The 6,925-nt window shown below is 34.1% G+C and overlaps 1 pseudogene; it reads left to right on the top strand.

The window, feature by feature from the left end:
• The window catches only part of LOC109335505, an 18,415-nt pseudogene extending 12,835 nt beyond the window's left edge, over positions 1–5,580 (top strand).

The following is a 6,925-nucleotide window of genomic DNA, read 5'->3' as shown; positions in this document are numbered from 1 at the left end:
CCAAGTGATTCTAATCCCCTTTCTTATCACACCCCGTGAATGAAAGTATTTACAATGAATGAAGAATTACAACAATGGCTTAGATTGCCTTTACAAGTATGAAATGTAATATCATTTGCAATCCAATAACTCTCTTGTATACTAAGTAATATTGCTCAATAGGTTTGTAAAACTTTGAAACAATTACTTCAAGTAACTCAGAAAAATTCTCTTTTGAAAGTTTAAGAACTGAGTGCAAAAGTGCAGAAAAATAGTTAAAGAATTTTTCAGAATCGTGTGAGAGTTTTATGAAAGTTGTGTGTTATGATTGTGAGTTTTAATGCCATTATATAGGCTTTCTAATCAGCAAAAATGTCTCTTTGAAAGGGTAGGAATTGATTGGAATGAAACCATGTCTTTTGGGTTGAAACTCATTCACTTTGAATTGGAAAATCTGATGCAACAACTCTGAGTAATCGATTACAACATTGAGTAATCGATTACCCAAATGTTATGTCCACTGATCATTTATTTTCGAATTAGAGTAATCGGTTACAACAAGTTGAGTAATCGGTTACTCAACTTTAATAACATTGGTAGTCTGTTAGTCAAAGACAATAATAGATTACTCTGATCAGTTTTAAGTTGGATAAACACATGTAACCTGTTACTTAGATGAAGTAAGCCGTTATACACTATTTTTGAAAATTGTTTTAAGTATTTTGAAGTGTTTCAATTTTATTTTAGAAATAGTTTGAGCATTACTACAATTGTATAATCAAGAGTATAAGATAGAAATACATATTTAGACTTAGACTAAAAGTCTTGAATATCTTGAAGCTTGAATCTTCATTGTCTTCATAAGTATTCTTCATTTTCTTCTTTTTGGTGATATTGGTGTCTTCATCAAAACCGTGCCAAGGTTAGGAGCAAAGATCTTCTTCACAACAATAAATCATTCGCAAAAAGAGTATCCTAAATAACTAACAAAAACAATTGAAAAAACATGATTAAAATTGTGAAATTACATTAGTGGATAGGTTTTTGTGACAAATGCACTATTTGATTTGTGCTAAAGAGATGTCATTACTCTACATATAATTGAGCGAACATGTCAAATAAAAGTTATTATATCAGGCCATGCTTCTCCCATACTTGACCCTAAATATTGATTGACTCTAACTATTAAACTCAATACCCGATAAAACTTGACCCAATATAAATCTAATTATGATGAAGACAAATTGATTGAGTGTGTAGGGTAAAGTCCCTACTTATCCCCAATCTCAGCTATTTATCTAAATATAGGAGCGAAAGATTTCATAGGCAAGGCAAAGGAAGACATGTCTGAAAATCAAAGAAGGTTTCATACATATGAAAATATAAGACCTATCGTGGATAAGATTTTATTATTGGAAATCTTTATCAATGAGTAAAACCAGATCAGTTGCAAAGGACATCAACAATATGACATTCATATCATAATATGAATAAAAAAAGGTTGATGAAAGCTAGATCTTGGCTATTCAAGACAAATTGAACAAGGTGGGTTTTTAGAAATAAATTGGATGAAGAAGGTAACGTGGTAAGAAATAAAGCAATGTTAATTTCTCAAGGAACAATCAACATGAATGTACTCTCTTTACTAAAACCTTTTCTCCAATTGTTACATTAAAAGCAATTAGAATTTTTCATTTTATATTGCTCAACATGAAATAACTTATCCAATTGAATGTGAACAGTGCTTTTTGATGGATATTTTTTTTATGGTCAAGAAAAACCTAATTATATTTTTAAGGTTAAAATTGATATTTATGGTCATAAACAAACTCCTATAGCTTAGTATCAAAGATTAAGTTCACATATCCTAAAAATTTATTTTACAATAGGAAAAGTAAACAAAACTCTTTTCAAAAGATGTTCATACAAAAATTTCATTATTGCAGTCTTTTTTTGTTTAACTAATGGTATTTTCTCATCCTCTATTGTTAAGTAATGGCTCATATTCTGTAGATAACAACAACACAAGTTTTGAGTTTAAGCTGATGTAAATGAGTTGAGTTAGATGACTATATATTTATGTTATGTAAACCTAATGTAACAAGGAGAACAATAGCTGTACACAAATCCTTATTCTGTAATACACAGTGGTAGTCTCTCAACGCTCCTAGAGACGTAGGCACGATTGGTCGAACCTCGTTACCATATTCCTTGTGTCATTCTCTTATCCCTAGTCTTTTTACTATTTAATTGTTCTCTTGTTCCCTATAATTGTATCAGATGTCGCTTAACCCAGATGCAAAGTTCGAGGTGGGAAGTTTGATGGAACTGGTAATTTCATATTGTGGTAAAGAAAAGTTAAGGATGTGTTGGCTAAACAAGGTCTATCAAAGGTGTTGTGTGAAAATGAACCAGATGGTATAGACCAACTAGATTGGGAAGAGTTGAAGGAGAAGATTATAGGAACCATACGACTCTGTCTATCAAATGAGGTGATGTTATGGATTTGACGTCACCAACAGAGATATGTGAGACATTAGAGAAACGATTCATGTCCAAATGTCTAACAAATAAGCTGTATTTGAAACAGAGACTTTATAGCCTGAAGATACAGAAGGGTATTAATTTGCAACAACATCTCAACATTTTTAATCAAGAGATCAACGACTTGTAAAAACTTGATGTGAAGGTTAATGATGAGGGCAAAGCAATAATATTACTATGTTCTTTGTCAAATTCCTATGAACATTTGGTGATAATATTGACATATGGGAAAGACTCAACCAAACTAAATGATATCACATATGCAATTATGTCCCACACTCAAAGAAGACAGAATATAGGGGAAGGGTTTCATGGTGATGGTCTGTATATGAAAGGGAGCCAAACACATGGGAGGAGACAAGACAAAGGAGCTCCAGACAAAGGGAAATAACAAATTTCAGGGCCAGAACACAAATAGAGTGCTTTAAGTGCAAAATGTTGGGCATTACAAAAAATGATTATCCCAATGTATGGAGTCCTAGCAAGCAAGTGGGGAAAGATAAAGTATCTATATATGCAAATGTTGAATAGAAAGATGACTATGGTTATAATAGTGAAGGTGATCTACTATCTACACCATCAAATCATAGTGCACGAGTGGATACTTGACACTAGTTGTTCTCACCATATGACACCAAACATAGAATGATTCACCACATATAGGATAGACAATTTTATTTCGTGTATCTCAGAAATAATAAAGCATGTGCAATTATTAGAGTGGGAGAAATCAGAATTGTGATGAATGATGGTATAGTGAAGACGTTATGTGAGGTTAGACATATACCAAATTTGAAGAAAAAATTGATTTCTTTTGTGATATTGTAGGCTAGAGGATTTAACTATAGAGCTGTTAGCGACGCTAATACTCTTTGTGTATGTAAAGGTGCTCCGAGCGACTTTGATGAAGGGTAAGAAGAATGCTGGGAATAATGACAAGCTGTTAGGAAGAACAATTGTAGGTGGAGTTGTTGGAGTGACTGAAGAGATTTTAGTAGATTCAAACCATGATGTTACAAAATTATACCACATGCATTTGGGTCATATTAGTGTGTGTGGCATGACAAAACTATGCAAAAGATGATTGTTGAGGAAGTCAGTAAATGCAAGCTAGATTTGTACAAATATTGTATGCTTGGAAAACAGACACGAGTTAGTTTCAAGGCTGGCCAACGTAGGACTCATGACATTTTAGACTATGTTCACACTAATGTTTGGGGACGCACTCAAGTACCATCTCGAGGAGGTCCTAGGTATTTTTTTTACCATCGTTGATGACATTTCTCGCAAGGTTTGAGTATATTTTTTGAAGCATAAGTCATAAGTCTTTGTCAAGTTCAAGGTTTGGAAGGTAGAGGTAGAGACCCAAACTGATAGAAAAATCAAATACTTGAGGTTAGACAATTGTATGGAGTACAAGAACTCACAATTTCAGAAATTATGTGAGAAACATGTCATTCAGAGACACTTTTCAATGAAGAAGACTCCTCAACGGAATGATGTTGTAGAGAGAATAAATAGAACTCTTATAGAGAAGGCCAAATGTATGAGACTGAATACTGGACTTTCCAAAGGATTTTAGACAGAGGCACTTAGTATTGCATGTTATGTCATCAATATATTATCACGAGCTTTATTGGTTGGTAAAGTTGTTGAAGATGTATGGACATGTTGTCCTATATATGTACATGTACCTAGTGATGAATGATCTAAACTTGATCCCAAGTCAAAAAGGTGTATCTTCATTGGATATACCAAAGGTGTGAAGGGATTCGAGGTCTAGGATCCAGTTTTCAGAAAAGTGGTGTTGAGTAGAGATGCAGTGTTTGATTAAGATTTTATATTGAAACAATTATTTTTGACAGAGGTGCCCAGGTCAAAGGGAGAGACTTTGAGATCAAATATAATTCCAGTGAAAAATTAAACGATTTAGGTGAATAAAGGCAAGGAACAATGCACTAGTTCAAGTCAAGAACATGATGATTCTAAGGTGGAGAGTTCTGGTGTATAGGAGTACCTACTTATCAAAGACATTGATAACGTCTTATCAACCCTCTAGAGAGATATGGCTTTGAGGATATAGATTCAGTTACTCTCCAAATCAGTTCAAGAGATCCATGTGGCTTTTAAGAGGCTATAAACAACTAGGAGAAAGAACAATGGATGAATGTCATGATGGAGGAGATAAAGTCTTTACACAAGAATTATACTTGGGAGCTTGTTCTGTTGCCCCTATAAAAACGTGTAGTTGGGTGTAAGTGAGTGTACTAGAGGAAGCCAATAGTATAAGAAAATAAGGGGAAGTGTTCATGGATCATCTTATATCAAAAGGGTATTCACTGTAGAAGGGTATTCTCTTACTTTATGTTGATAATATGTTGATTGCTGCTAATCATTTGAGTGATATTAATATGTTGAAAGTCATGTTAGGTAAGAAGTTTGACATGAAAGAATTAGGGGCTGCTAAGAAGATTCTTGGGATGATGGTTCACATGGATATGAGAGCTAGAAAACTATGGCTCTCTCTGCAAACCTATGTTGAAAATATCTTAGAGACATTTGATATAAGCAATGCTAAAGTAGTGAGTACTCTATTGGAAAATCACTTCAATCTATCCCTATATTATTGTCCAAAGATGAAGAAAAGAAGTACATGTTAAAGGTTTCATATGCTAGTGTAGTGGGTTGATTGATGTATGTTATGGATTGTACTAGACCGGACATGGCACGAGTAGTTAGTCAAGTATGCAAGTACATATCGAAACCATGGAAGCAACCAAATGAATTTTCATATACTTGAAGGGGACTACATATCTCAGTATCATGTTTGGTAGCTAATAGAGTAAGACTCCAGTTGTTGGTTATATTGATTTGGTTGATTTGGACTATGTAGGAGACTTGGATGATAGAAGGTCCATAATAAAGTTTGTCTTCACCATTGCATGTGGACTAATTATTTGGAGATCTTCAGTTCAGTCTGTTGTCGTTATGTCCACAACTGAAGTAGAATACATGGTAGTTGGTGAAGCTTCTAAGGAAGCCATATTGCTTATGTGACTGATAAATGGATTAGGCATTGGGCAAGGTACAGTTCCGCAACATCGTGACTTTTAGAGTGCTATCTTCTTGGCAAAGAAGTAGGTGTAATGATGTGATATTTCATAAGATTAGAGAGTTAGTAGCTTGTGGGTAGATACTATTGTAGAAAGTTCACACTTCTGAAAATACATCTGATATGTTAACCAAGCCGGTTACCGTAGACAAGTTCAGGCATTGTCTGAGATTGCTAAACATTCACTAATGTTGGACTATGGAGCACCCCAACCCAACGGCGAAAGATAGATATTGATGATATTCGCCAATGTGGATATTGTTATGTAATGACTCATTCTCTAGACAAGTTCAGACATTGTTTAAGATTGCTAAACATTCACTAATGCTGAACTATGGAGCACCCCAACCCAACAGCGAAAGATAGATATTGATGATATTCGCCAATGTGGATATTGTTATGTAATGACTCATTCTCTAGATAACACCAATACAAGTTATGGGCTTGAGCTGATGTAAAAGGGTTGGGGTAGAGAGCTATATATTTATGTTATGTAAACCTAATGTAACATGGAGAACAATAGCTATACACAAATCCTTATTCTCTAATACATCGTGGTAGCCTCTCAACACTCCCGAGGATGTAGACACAATTGGTCAAACCTCGTTACCAAATTCCTTGTGTCATTCTCTTATCGCTATTCTTTTTTTACTATTTTATTGATCGCTTGTTCCTAATACCTATATACTATAGGTAAGAAACTAATCTCTTTCGGATGTGTGGTTGTCCCTCCCACAAAATTAAAACTTTGACCTTTAGTTCTATCTAAAGATCCAGCGGTGCCTTACACCATTAAATCAATACCTTATTGGCTTATTGTGTAAGTCTATGTAGGTGATATTATTTATTAGTGATAATAGTGAAAATATATGTCAAGAGTTTTCCAAAGTTATGCAAAATAAATTTGAAATAACCACTTTATGTAGAATAAATAAGACAAGTGATGGAACCTACATCCATAAGCAAAAGAAAACCAAGGAGTTGATGAAGAAGTTCAAAATGAAAACATATATAACTATATGAGCACACCTATGCACCCATCTGTTGTGTTAAACAAAGATAAAAAAGGTAAACAACAAATATTAGCATGATAATGTCTCTGTTATATGTAATTGCTAGCGGACTAAATATTTAATTTAATGTATGTCCATGTGTAAGATATCAACGAGAGTGAAACATCTAATTTTTCATTCTAGAGCACCAACACTCACTGAATGGATCCCTCGTCAATCGGCAAAAATGAAATACCTCTCTCAGTGAGATGATATTTCCTGGAGGTTGTTGCTCATC

Source organism: Lupinus angustifolius, chromosome LG20 (assembly GCF_001865875.1).
Source record: "Lupinus angustifolius cultivar Tanjil chromosome LG20, LupAngTanjil_v1.0, whole genome shotgun sequence".
NCBI lineage: Eukaryota > Viridiplantae > Streptophyta > Magnoliopsida > Fabales > Fabaceae > Lupinus > Lupinus angustifolius.
The sequence above is the reverse complement of the archived record's forward strand: the minus strand, read 5'-3'. Positions and strand labels throughout refer to the sequence as shown.